Source organism: Colius striatus, unplaced genomic scaffold (genome assembly GCF_028858725.1).
Source record: "Colius striatus isolate bColStr4 unplaced genomic scaffold, bColStr4.1.hap1 scaffold_46, whole genome shotgun sequence".
Classification (NCBI taxonomy): domain Eukaryota; kingdom Metazoa; phylum Chordata; class Aves; order Coliiformes; family Coliidae; genus Colius; species Colius striatus.
The window spans coordinates 1,388,212-1,403,998 of record NW_026908527.1 but is presented as its reverse complement, the minus strand read 5'-3'; the positions used below and the strand labels follow the sequence as shown (position 1 = coordinate 1,403,998).

The 15,787-nt window shown below is 47.4% G+C and overlaps 1 protein-coding gene across 12 annotated transcripts in view; it reads right to left on the bottom strand.

Moving 5' to 3' along the window:
- Positions 1-15,787, bottom strand: part of LOC133629473 (histo-blood group ABO system transferase 1-like) — a 48,656-nt gene that overhangs the window by 16,145 nt on the left and 16,724 nt on the right. For 9 of the 12 annotated variants that reach the window (XM_062020103.1, XM_062020113.1, XM_062020118.1 and 6 more), the window contains 2 exons: positions 895-966; positions 395-585 (listed from right to left, as the gene is read on the bottom strand). The gene's annotated coding sequence lies outside the window, so the exon portion shown is untranslated. Of the gene's footprint in view, positions 1-394; positions 586-894; positions 967-1,094; positions 1,469-15,787 lie in introns of those variants that run through there. The other 3 variants (XM_062020110.1, XM_062020107.1, XM_062020109.1) reach the window with 3 other exon arrangements.

Sequence of the window (15,787 nt, the reverse complement as noted above, 5' to 3'; positions counted from 1 at the left end):
TCTCTGGATCAGGTTTTCTTCCTTTCCTGGCCAGTGCTCACTCTGCTGTTTATCTTCTCTACTCCAACCTCCCATTCATCCTGTGTATCCTTTTGGACTCCTAGTGTTTCCTACCGTGTCTCTTACCCCTGCAAACCTCTTGTCTTTCTAAATGGAAGGCTGCAATCCCTTTCTCTAAGTCAGCTCCTCATCCCCATCCATTCTGTGGCTGTCCACAACTGTGGTTCAGTCAATCTTTGTGTCAGCCTCCTGGGAAGACTTCAGCATTCTTTGTTTCTCCATATTACTTTCCCCTGCTCTCAGCTTCTCTTGAGCATCTCTTCCACATGTCACCACTTTTGCTAGCCACCATGCCCTAGCCCCAGCCTATTACCCCCTTAGCCACAGTACTCACCTATGGTGCTCTCAATGCCTCCACTTGAGCAGCTCCAGCTCTCTTCCTCCTCCACTTCATCTCTGCTCACATACCAGCTGAACCAGCCTCAGCACAAGTCATCTGCGTGTCAGCCCTGTGTCAACACTTAGGCTCAGGGCCAAAGGATGGGCCTCCACCCAGTTCTTTACCTTATGTGGGAGTGCTGCCTCCTGAGGAATGGGTAACAAGAAGGAACTTGCAACAACCATTTATCCCCTAACACTGCATCACTGAGATTCCTGATGAGCAGGGAGGTAACACTGAAAGAGGTGATCTAAAGAAATGGTAGGGGAATGCTAATAAGAAAACAAGGCATGGAAATGGAGCTAAGTGGTCACATATGCAAAATGATTTGGCATCTTGCAGAGTTCTCTTGCACCTATATTGTTACTATTTACATTCCTGAAGGAGCACTAACTAACAGAACACTGGGAATCAGGGAGAGGGGATGAGAACTAGCAGGTCCCAATCAGACTTACCTTTCCCGAATGGCATCCTCCTGCTTTGCTCTCCAGACACCCAAAAGTGTTGGTGTCCATCCATCATTGAAGCTATGGGAATATATGCCATTAGTGTATCAGTAAACACAACAAACACCAAGTCTATCCACAAGTATGCCAATAATAACACCCTACCCTGAGTGATCTGTGGCCCCCCAGATCAAGGGGTACAAAGTTACCTGGCTCTGGCTCAACAGGGTTAAATCCCTCTAAAGCTGATGGCTACATCCACAACACACCACAGCATCTCTGTCTGATGGGCTGGTGGCTCTTTGAGGTTTCTGTTTGCAGTAACAACAAGTTAAGAGCCCAGAAAAGTGTTGTTTCACTTGCATGAAACAGAAGGTACGAGTCCAGTGCTCTGTAACCTGTGTGAGGCACATGGGTGTGTGTCCTGGACAGACCAAGGTTTGCTTAGACTAAGTCAGAAACTGAAGTTCTTTGCCAAGGTGGATACCAGCCTACCTGGAAACTGGACTGTGGTCTCTTCTGGAGTGCTTCAGTGTTTGATTTGCCCATACTTTGACAGAGGATTCTGGCCTCTAAAGGAATTCTGTCCCATGTGATATTTACATATAACCATGAACCTTCCACAGTGAATTCCTGCTTCTGAATGACAATCTGCTTAGAAGGGGCAGATGTGAATCACAGAATGGTGGGGGTTGGAAGGGACCTTTAGAGATCATCTACTCCAACCCCCCTGCAGAAGCAGGTTCACCTAGATCAGGTCACACAAAACATGTTTGGGCACCACTTTCCCTGTGGAACCTCAGGTCATTTTTGAGGCCAGTATAATCACTGTCTTACACAGGGACAAACTAAGGCACTGATAAGTGATTTATCGTTCAGAGCTACCCACCACGTGATTGATTAGGAGCTGACAGCAGAACAGAAGTGCCTGAGGTTCTAATTTTGCTCTTAGTTCTCTTGGGCTTTGAAGGATCACATACTGGGTGATACTTTCCATCCTGAGACATCTTTCACTCAGCAGAAGCTGCAGGATGTCTACAGGAGCTACAAGTGCTCACAGCACCTGCAATCCAGCCTGTTTCCAACCAGTCAGAGAAAAGCAGAGAGGTGAGGTTCTAGCTACATGAGGGAAGCAGAAGCAGAGATGAAGAAAAATCACCTTTAATGACTTTCTCTCGAGCTTTGTTGAGTCTTTCTTACTTTCTTGTCTCACCTACACTGACAATACCAATGGCAGTGGTGGAAGTCTTGGAAATGAGTGGTTTCCAAGAGAAACAAAGCACAAGAGGGAAGAAAGAAGTGTTGTTTGACAACAGAGGTGGGATCAAAACATTAGAAAGATGTTTCTTATTTAACTTTCTGTGGTTTCAGAAGCTCAGAATAGAAGCTTTTCAGAAGCTCACGTGCCCTCGTGGCCAAGAAGCCAATGGCATCATCTTGGTGGCCCTGCACTGGCCTCTCTCCAGCACTTCCCTGTCCCTCTGGAGCTGAGGAGCCCAGAACTGGACACAGGACTCCAGATGAGGCCTCACCAGGGCAGAGCAGAGGGGGAGCAGAACCTCCCTTGACCTGGTGCCCACACTCTGCTTGATGCCCCCAGGCTGCCATTGGCTTCTTGCCCACAAGGGCACATTGCTGCTCATGGTCAGTTTATTATCACCCAGCACTCCCAGGTGTGTCTGTGCAGAGCTGCTCTCCAGCAGGTCACCCCCAGCCTATACTGGTTCAGGGGGTTGTTCCTTCCCAGCTGCAGGACTCTGCCCTTGTCCTTGTTGAACCTCAGCAGGTTCCTCTCTGCCCAACTCTCCAGCTGGTCGAGATCCCACTGAATGACAGCACAGCCTCTGGGGAATCAGCCAGTGCTCCCAGTTTGGTGCCAGCAGGGAACTTGCTGAGGGTCCCTCTGTCCCCTCATCCAGGTGGTTGATGAAGATGTTGAACCAGACTGGCCCCAGATCCCATCCCTGTGCAACTCCACTGGCCACAGGCCTCACACTGGACTCTGTGCCATTGATCACCAGCCTCTGGGCTCTGTCACTCAGCCAGCTCTCCATCCACCTCACTGTCCACCCATCCCAGCCACACTGCCTGAGCTTTCTGATGAGGATGTTGTGGGAGACAGTGTCAAAAGCCTTGCTGAAGTCAAGGCAGATGACATCTGCTGCTCTCCCCTCATCCAGCCAGCCAGTTATGCACTCATAGAAGGCATCAGGTTGGGCAAACAGCATTTCCCCTTGGAAGACAGAGCAGTTCTTAGCTGTGCACACTTCTAAAGAGAAGAGGAAACAGAAACGAGTTGGGACACATTAAATTCAGGTAGTACCAAAGAGAACCAATTAACTAAATCAGAGTGATTAAGCTCTGCACTGCAATGGTCCCAGGAGATAGGAGTTAACCCCTGGACACTCCACTCTTCATTCTCCATGCACTGACACTACTGTAAAGATGCCTCATTTATGAGATGCCCTTAGATGATTGCTGAGTGCCTCAGGTGTGCATGCCTTCAGGGGAGACAGTGCCCAGCCACAGAGGTTACACTGGGTGTCATCTGTCATGATGGAGGGGTAAACCACAGTGGGTAGAGGCAGGAGTGAGCTGAGCTGTCCTGGGACTCTGAACCACCTTGGTTGCATATTTTAAATGCTGAGTCTGTTCTTTCATAAGACTTTAATTTTCCTTGCAATCAACAGAGGTGGAGCAGTAGCAACACAGGAATTACTTCACTTATGCGAAGGATAGGAGTCACTCCACCTAATTTAGGCATCATAAAACTGGGTAACTAATATAAGGCAATGGGCTAGATGAATTCTGGTGATGCTTGCAATCACACACACACACACACATAGGCAATGGGCTAGATGAATTGTGGTGATGCATGCAATCACACACACACACACACAGAGACACATAGGCAATGGGCTAGATGAATTGTGGTGATGCATGCAATCACACACACACACACACACAGAGGCAATGGGCTAGATGAATTGTGGTGATGCATGCAATCACACACACACACACACACACAGAAGGCAATGGGCTAGATGAATTGTGGTGTGCATGCAATCACACACACACACACACATAGGCAATGGGCTAGATGAATTGTGGTGATGCATGCAATCACACACACACACACACACAGAGGCAATGGGCTAGATGAATTGTGGTGATGCATGCAATCACACACACACACACACACACAGAAGGCAATGGGCTAGATGAATTGTGGTGATGCATGCAATCACACACACACACACACACACAGAAGGCAATGGGCTAGATGAATTGTGGTGATGCATGCAATCACACACACACACACACATAGGCAATGGGCTAGATGAATTGTGGTGATGCATGCAATCACACACACACACACACACAGAGACACATAGGCAATGGGCTAGATGAATTGTGGTGTGCATGCAATCACACACACACACAGACACATAGGCAATGGGCTAGATGAATTGTGGTGTGCATGCAATCACACACACACACAGACACATAGGCAATGGGCTAGATGAATTGTGGTGTGCATGCAATCACACACACACACAGACACATAGGCAATGGGCTAGATGAATTCTGGTGATGCATGCAATCACACACACACACACACACAGAGGCAATGGGCTAGATGAATTGTGGTGATGCTTGCAATCACACACACACACACACAGAAGGCAATGGGCTAGATGAATTGTGGTGATGCTTGCAATCACACACACACACACACACACACACACACACACAGAGGCAATGGGGTAGATGAATTCTGGTGATGCATGCAATCACACACACACACACACAGAAGGCAATGGGCTAGATGAATTGTGGTGTGCATGCAATCACACACACACACACACACAGAGGCAATGGGCTAGATGAATTGTGGTGATGCATGCAATCACACACACACACACACACAGAAGGCAATGGGCTAGATGAATTGTGGTGATGCTTGCAATCACACACACACACACACAGAGAGGCAATGGGCTAGATGAATTGTGGTGATGCATGCAATCACACACACACACACACACACAGAGGCAATGGGCTAGATGAATTGTGGTGATGCATGCAATCACACACACACACACACACAGAAGGCAATGGGCTAGATGAATTGTGGTGATGCATGCAATCACACACACACACACACACAGAGGCAATGGGCTAGATGAATTGTGGTGATGCATGCAATCACACACACACACACACACACAGAAGGCAATGGGCTAGATGAATTGTGGTGTGCATGCAATCACACACACACACACACACAGAGGCAATGGGCTAGATGAATTGTGGTGATGCATGCAATCACACACACACACACACAGGCAATGGGCTAGATGAATTGTGGTGATGCATGCAATCACACACACACACACACACACAGGCAATGGGCTAGATGAATTGTGGTGATGCATGCAATCACACACACACACACACAGGCAATGGGCTAGATGAATTGTGGTGATGCATGCAATCACACACACACACACAGGCAATGGGCTAGATGAATTGTGGTGATGCATGCAATCACACACACACACACAGAGAAGGCAATGGGCTAGATGAATTGTGGTGATGCATGCAATCACACACACACACACAGAGAAGGCAATGGGCTAGATGAATTGTGGTGTGCATGCAATCACACACACACACAGACACATAGGCAATGGGCTAGATGAATTGTGGTGTGCATGCAATCACACACACACACACACACAGAGGCAATGGGCTAGATGAATTGTGGTGATGCATGCAATCACACACACACACAGACACATAGGCAATGGGCTAGATGAATTCTGGTGATGCATGCAATCACACACACACACACACACAGAGGCAATGGGCTAGATGAATTGTGGTGATGCATGCAATCACACACACACACACAGAAGGCAATGGGCTAGATGAATTGTGGTGTGCATGCAATCACACACACACACACACACAGAGGCAATGGGCTAGATGAATTGTGGTGATGCATGCAATCACACACACACACACACACACAGGCAATGGGCTAGATGAATTGTGGTGTGCATGCAATCACACACACACACACACACACACACACAGAAGGCAATGGGCTAGATGAATTGTGGTGTGCATGCAATCACACACACACACACACACAGAAGGCAATGGGCTAGATGAATTCTGGTGTGCATGCAATCACACACACACACACACACAGAAGGCAATGGGCTAGATGAATTGTGGTGTGCATGCAATCACACACACACACACACACAGAAGGCAATGGGCTAGATGAATTGTGGTGTGCATGCAATCACACACACACACACACACAGAAGGCAATGGGCTAGATGAATTGTGGTGATGCATGCAATCACACACACACACACACACAGAAGGCAATGGGCTAGATGAATTCTGGTGATGCATGCAATCACACACACACACACACACAGAGGCAATGGGCTAGATGAATTGTGGTGATGCATGCAATCACACACACACACACACACAGAGAAGGCAATGGGCTAGATGAATTGTGGTGATGCATGCAATCACACACACACACACACACACACACACACAGGCAATGGGCTAGATGAATTGTGGTGATGCATGCAATCACACACACACACACACAGGCAATGGGCTAGATGAATTGTGGTGATGCATGCAATCACACACACACACACAGAGAAGGCAATGGGCTAGATGAATTGTGGTGTGCATGCAATCACACACACACACACACACACAGGCAATGGGCTAGATGAATTGTGGTGTGCATGCAATCACACACACACACACACACAGGCAATGGGCTAGATGAATTGTGGTGATGCATGCAATCACACACACACACACAGAGGCAATGGGCTAGATGAATTGTGGTGATGCATGCAATCACACACACACACACAGAGAAGGCAATGGGCTAGATGAATTGTGGTGTGCATGCAATCACACACACACACACACACAGAGGCAATGGGCTAGATGAATTGTGGTGATGCATGCAATCACACACACACACACACACACACACACAGGCAATGGGCTAGATGAATTGTGGTGTGCATGCAATCACACACACACACACACAGGCAATGGGCTAGATGAATTGTGGTGATGCATGCAATCACACACACACACACACACACAGAAGGCAATGGGCTAGATGAATTGTGGTGATGCATGCAATCACACACACACACACAGAGAAGGCAATGGGCTAGATGAATTGTGGTGATGCATGCAATCACACACACACACACACACACACAGAAGGCAATGGGCTAGATGAATTCTGGTGTGCATGCAATCACACACACACACACACACACAGAAGGCAATGGGCTAGATGAATTCTGGTGTGCATGCAATCACACACACACACACACACACAGAAGGCAATGGGCTAGATGAATTGTGGTGTGCATGCAATCACACACACACACACACACAGGCAATGGGCTAGATGAATTGTGGTGATGCATGCATTCACACACACACACAGAAGGCAACGGGCTAGATGAATTCTGGTGATGCATGCAATCACACACACACACACACACAGAGGCAATGGGCTAGATGAATTGTGGTGATGCATGCAATCACACACACACACACACAGAGAAGGCAATGGGCTAGATGAATTGTGGTGATGCATGCAATCACACACACACACACACAGAGAAGGCAATGGGCTAGATGAATTGTGGTGTGCATGCAATCACACACACACACACACAGGCAATGGGCTAGATGAATTGTGGTGTGCATGCAATCACACACACACACACACACACACACACACACACAGAGGCAATGGGCTAGATGAATTGTGGTGTGCATGCAATCACACACACACACACACACAGAGGCAATGGGCTAGATGAATTGTGGTGATGCATGCAATCACACACACACACACACACACACACACACAGAGAAGGCAATGGGCTAGATGAATTGTGGTGATGCATGCAATCACACACACACACACACACACACACACAGGCAATGGGCTAGATGAATTGTGGTGTGCATGCAATCACACACACACACACACACACACACACAGAAGGCAATGGGCTAGATGAATTGTGGTGATGCATGCAATCACACACACACACACACACACACACACACACACACACAGAAGGCAATGGGCTAGATGAATTGTGGTGATGCATGCAATCACACACACACACACACACACACACACACAGAAGGCAATGGGCTAGATGAATTGTGGTGATGCATGCAATCACACACACACACACACACAGAGGCAATGGGCTAGATGAATTGTGGTGATGCATGCAATCACACACACACACACACACACACACACACAGGCAATGGGCTAGATGAATTGTGGTGATGCATGCAATCACACACACACACACAGAAGGCAATGGGCTAGATGAATTGTGGTGATGCATGCAATCACACACACACACACACACAGAGAAGGCAATGGGCTAGATGAATTGTGGTGATGCATGCAATCACACACACACACACACACACACACACACAGGCAATGGGCTAGATGAATTGTGGTGATGCATGCAATCACACACACACACACACAGGCAATGGGCTAGATGAATTGTGGTGATGCATGCAATCACACACACACACACACACAGAGGCAATGGGCTAGATGAATTGTGGTGATGCATGCAATCACACACACACACACACACACACACACACAGGCAATGGGCTAGATGAATTGTGGTGATGCATGCAATCACACACACACACACACACACAGAAGGCAATGGGCTAGATGAATTGTGGTGATGCATGCAATCACACACACACACACACACAGAGAAGGCAATGGGCTAGATGAATTGTGGTGATGCATGCAATCACACACACACACACACACACACAGAAGGCAATGGGCTAGATGAATTCTGGTGTGCATGCAATCACACACACACACACACACACAGAAGGCAATGGGCTAGATGAATTCTGGTGTGCATGCAATCACACACACACACACACACACAGAAGGCAATGGGCTAGATGAATTGTGGTGATGCATGCATTCACACACACACACAGAAGGCAACGGGCTAGATGAATTCTGGTGATGCATGCAATCACACACACACACACACACAGAGGCAATGGGCTAGATGAATTGTGGTGATGCATGCAATCACACACACACACACACACAGGCAATGGGCTAGATGAATTGTGGTGATGCATGCAATCACACACACACACACACAGGCAATGGGCTAGATGAATTGTGGTGTGCATGCAATCACACACACACACAGAAGGCAATGGGCTAGATGAATTGTGGTGTGCATGCAATCACACACACACACACACACAGAGGCAATGGGCTAGATGAATTGTGGTGATGCATGCAATCACACACACACACACACACAGAGGCAATGGGCTAGATGAATTGTGGTGATGCATGCAATCACACACACACACAGAGAAGGCAATGGGCTAGATGAATTGTGGTGATGCATGCAATCACACACACACACACACACAGAAGGCAATGGGCTAGATGAATTCTGGTGATGCATGCAATCACACACACACACACACACACAGAGGCAATGGGCTAGATGAATTGTGGTGATGCATGCAATCACACACACACACACACACAGAGAAGGCAATGGGCTAGATGAATTGTGGTGATGCATGCAATCACACACACACACACACAGGCAATGGGCTAGATGAATTGTGGTGATGCATGCAATCACACACACACACACACACAGAGAAGGCAATGGGCTAGATGAATTGTGGTGATGCATGCAATCACACACACACACACACAGGCAATGGGCTAGATGAATTGTGGTGTGCATGCAATCACACACACACACACACACACAGGCAATGGGCTAGATGAATTGTGGTGTGCATGCAATCACACACACACACAGAAGGCAATGGGCTAGATGAATTGTGGTGTGCATGCAATCACACACACACACACACACAGAGGCAATGGGCTAGATGAATTGTGGTGATGCATGCAATCACACACACACACACACACAGGCAATGGGCTAGATGAATTGTGGTGATGCATGCAATCACACACACACACACACACAGAAGGCAATGGGCTAGATGAATTGTGGTGATGCATGCAATCACACACACACACACAGAGAAGGCAATGGGCTAGATGAATTGTGGTGATGCATGCAATCACACACACACACACACACAGAGAAGGCAATGGGCTAGATGAATTGTGGTGATGCATGCAATCACACACACACACACACACAGAGGCAATGGGCTAGATGAATTGTGGTGTGCATGCAATCACACACACACACAGACACATAGGCAATGGGCTAGATGAATTCTGGTGTGCATGCAATCACACACACACACAGACACATAGGCAATGGGCTAGATGAATTCTGGTGTGCATGCAATCACACACACACACACACACATAGGCAATGGGCTAGATGAATTGTGGTGTGCATGCAATCACACACACACACACACACAGAGGCAATGGGCTAGATGAATTCTGGTGATGCATGCAATCACACACACACACAGAGGCAATGGGCTAGATGAATTGTGGTGATGCATGCAATCACACACACACACACACACACACACACACACAGAGGCAATGGGGTAGATGAATTCTGGTGATGCATGCAATCACACACACACACACACACACAGAAGGCAATGGGCTAGATGAATTGTGGTATGCATGCAATCACACACACACACACACACAGAGGCAATGGGCTAGATGAATTGTGGTGATGCATGCAATCACACACACACACACACACAGAAGGCAATGGGCTAGATGAATTCTGGTGATGCATGCAATCACACACACACACACACACAGAGGCAATGGGCTAGATGAATTGTGGTGATGCATGCAATCACACACACACACACACACAGAGGCAATGGGCTAGATGAATTGTGGTGATGCATGCAATCACACACACACACACACACACAGAGAAGGCAATGGGCTAGATGAATTGTGGTGATGCATGCAATCACACACACACACACACACACAGGCAATGGGCTAGATGAATTGTGGTGATGCATGCAATCACACACACACACACACAGGCAATGGGCTAGATGAATTGTGGTGATGCATGCAATCACACACACACACACACAGGCAATGGGCTAGATGAATTGTGGTGTGCATGCAATCACACACACACACACACACACAGGCAATGGGCTAGATGAATTGTGGTGTGCATGCAATCACACACACACACAGAAGGCAATGGGCTAGATGAATTGTGGTGTGCATGCAATCACACACACACACACACACAGAGGCAATGGGCTAGATGAATTGTGGTGATGCATGCAATCACACACACACACACACACACACACACACAGGCAATGGGCTAGATGAATTGTGGTGTGCATGCAATCACACACACACACACACAGGCAATGGGCTAGATGAATTGTGGTGATGCATGCAATCACACACACACACACACACACAGAAGGCAATGGGCTAGATGAATTGTGGTGATGCATGCAATCACACACACACACACACACACACACACACACAGGCAATGGGCTAGATGAATTGTGGTGATGCATGCAATCACACACACACACACACACACACACACACACACACACACAGGCAATGGGCTAGATGAATTGTGGTGATGCATGCAATCACACACACACACACAGAGAAGGCAATGGGCTAGATGAATTGTGGTGATGCATGCAATCACACACACACACACACACAGAGGCAATGGGCTAGATGAATTGTGGTGATGCATGCAATCACACACACACACACACACAGAGGCAATGGGCTAGATGAATTGTGGTGATGCATGCAATCACACACACACACACACACACACAGAAGGCAATGGGCTAGATGAATTCTGGTGTGCATGCAATCACACACACACACACACACACACAGAAGGCAATGGGCTAGATGAATTCTGGTGTGCATGCAATCACACACACACACACACACACAGAAGGCAATGGGCTAGATGAATTGTGGTGTGCATGCAATCACACACACACACACACATAGGCAATGGGCTAGATTAATTGTGGTGATGCATGCAATCACACACACACACAGAAGGCAACGGGCTAGATGAATTGTGGTGATGCATGCAATCACACACACACACACACACACAGAAGGCAACGGGCTAGATGAATTCTGGTGATGCATGCAATCACACACACACACACACACAGAGGCAATGGGCTAGATGAATTGTGGTGATGCATGCAATCACACACACACACACACAGAGAAGGCAATGGGCTAGATGAATTGTGGTGTGCATGCAATCACACACACACACACACACAGAGGCAATGGGCTAGATGAATTGTGGTGATGCATGCAATCACACACACACACACACACACACACACACACAGAGAAGGCAATGGGCTAGATGAATTGTGGTGATGCATGCAATCACACACACACACACACACACACACACACAGGCAATGGGCTAGATGAATTGTGGTGTGCATGCAATCACACACACACACACACACACACACACAGAAGGCAATGGGCTAGATGAATTGTGGTGATGCATGCAATCACACACACACACACACACACACACACAGAGGCAATGGGCTAGATGAATTGTGGTGATGCATGCAATCACACACACACACACACACACACACACACACAGAAGGCAATGGGCTAGATGAATTGTGGTGATGCATGCAATCACACACACACACACACACAGAGGCAATGGGCTAGATGAATTGTGGTGATGCATGCAATCACACACACACACACACACACACACACACACAGAAGGCAATGGGCTAGATGAATTGTGGTGATGCATGCAATCACACACACACACACACACACACACACACACACAGAAGGCAATGGGCTAGATGAATTGTGGTGATGCATGCAATCACACACACACACACACACAGAGGCAATGGGCTAGATGAATTGTGGTGATGCATGCAATCACACACACACACACACACACACACACACACAGGCAATGGGCTAGATGAATTGTGGTGTGCATGCAATCACACACACACATACACAGGCAATGGGCTAGATGAATTGTGGTGATGCATGCAATCACACACACACACACACACAGAGAAGGCAATGGGCTAGATGAATTGTGGTGTGCATGCAATCACACACACACACAGACACACAGGCAATGGGCTAGATGAATTGTGGTGATGCATGCAATCACACACACACACACACACACAGGCAATGGGCTAGATGAATTGTGGTGATGCATGCAATCACACACACACACACACACACAGAGGCAATGGGCTAGATGAATTGTGGTGATGCATGCAATCACACACACACACACACACAGAGGCAATGGGCTAGATGAATTGTGGTGTGCATGCAATCACACACACACACAGAAGGCAATGGGCTAGATGAATTGTGGTGATGCATGCAATCACACACACACACAGAAGGCAACGGGCTAGATGAATTCTGGTGATGCATGCAATCACACACACACACACACACACACAGGCAATGGGCTAGATGAATTGTGGTGATGCATGCAATCACACACACACACACACACACACACAGAGGCAATGGGCTAGATGAATTGTGGTGTGCATGCAATCACACACACACACACAGAGAAGGCAATGGGCTAGATGAATTCTGGTCTGCATGCAATCACACACACACAGACACACACACAGGCAATGGGCTAGATGAATTGTGGTGATGCATGCAATCACACACACACACACACACACACAGAGGCAATGGGCTAGATGAATTGTGGTGTGCATGCAATCACACACACACACACACACACAGGCAATGGGCTAGATGAATTCTGGTCTGCATGCAATCACACACACACACACACACACAGACACACACACAGAAGGCAATGGGCTAGATGAATTCTGGTCTGCATGCAATCACACACACACACACACAGAGAAGGCAATGGGCTAGATGAATTGTGGTGATGCATGCAATCACACACACACACACACACAGAGGCAATGGGCTAGATGAATTGTGGTGATGCATGCAATCACACACACACACACACACACACAGAGGCAATGGGCTAGATGAATTGTGGTGATGCATGCAATCACACACACACACACACAGAAGGCAATGGGCTTGATGAATTCTGGTCTGCATGCAATCACACACACACACACACACACACACATACACACACACACACATAGAAGGCAATGGGCTTGATGAATTCTGGTCTGCATGCAATCACACACACACACACACACACACACACACACACACACACACACACACATAGAAGGCAATGGGCTTGATGAATTCTGGTCTGCATGCAATCACACACACAGAGAAGGCAATGGGCTAGATGAATTGTGGTGATGCATGCATTCACACACACACACATCCCCTAAGCCCTATATTTTTTCTATAAGCATTTACCACAGAATCCCATTCACACAGTAAGCCAAATGGATCATCCCAAATCCAAATAACATATCTGACAAACATCTGTGGAGCTTTAAGTGAGTCTCAGGAGTTCAGATTTCAGTTCTGAGAAGCAGTTCTGGCTGGCTCTTAACTCTCCTCTAAGTACAGTAGGAACTGCTGCCTGCCTCCAGCTGTCTCCACTGATCACCAGACTGTCCTAAGCCTGTTGCCTCCTGGGATCTGTCTTTGTCCTGCATCCTGCATGGTTTCAGCCTCATGACAAGTTGCTTTCACACTGCACAGCACCCCAGGCTACATGGACAGCTTGTGATGGTGAGGAATTGATTTCCCTTGGTGTTTGATTTGAGGAACACCAATGATGACAGACTTGCATTGAATTCTTCTTAGTTATGTCTCTCAGCATGGTGTTGAGTATCCTGTAAAGTGGCATGAAAGGACAAAGGCTGATGATACAGTGCTTAAGGAATTTGCAGGCCAGAGAAATCTTGCCTGTACTACCTATAGTAAACAGTAATTAGAAGCCAGCCATGGAGTTACATCTTGATCTGGTCTAAAGGGGAGCTGGTTGGCTCTGCTACAGCTCAAGGACAATGATGGCAGGCTCTTTCACAAAGACATTTCAGCTGTGGGAGGCTCCTTCCCTACAGACAGGTTCTTTCCAAAGGCCTCAAGTGAGACCTGCCAGACCCACACACGGTTCTGAAACAGCCACAAAACATCCAACCAAATTAGTTCTGTTTGCAGGGTGGTTTGCCTCATGAAAACACAGTTTGATCATGTAGCCACAGTAAGAGCTAAATACTCAGACACAGATTCATGACACAGTTCTGGACAGTTTCCTGAGTAAGCTCTGTCAGTAGGATCACCAGTAGATAACTGAGGAATAGGCACTTCGAGAACATGTTTCCCAGCAGCTAAGTTGGGTTCTTGCTTCATGAACTGCAAATGCTGCAAAGAGAGTCTCAGAAAGCCAGAATTAGCCTTCAGGAGTTTCCTTCTTGGATACCTCAGCTACACAAAGGCAAAGTAAACACCAAATTCCCATGAGTAATTACTTATCCCCCATGCACTCTTATACTGAACCTATTTTTATGACCTGGTAAGAAGCCACCACATCAGTGTGTTTTGCAGAGCTCTCACCACTTGGGTGTCTTCAGTTAAATAAGGGAGAACAGTTGTCTTCCCCTGTCAGACCACAGGCACTGCTGAAGGGAGATGAAGGTAAGAGGAGAAGAAAGTTTTTCACTGTTATTCCCCTTCAGGAATCTTTGTAGGGTAACCACCTCCTTCCAAGGAGGAACTAATCCACTGGCATTTCAACACCTACAGCATGCCTGTGAACTGCACTGAGCAACACAT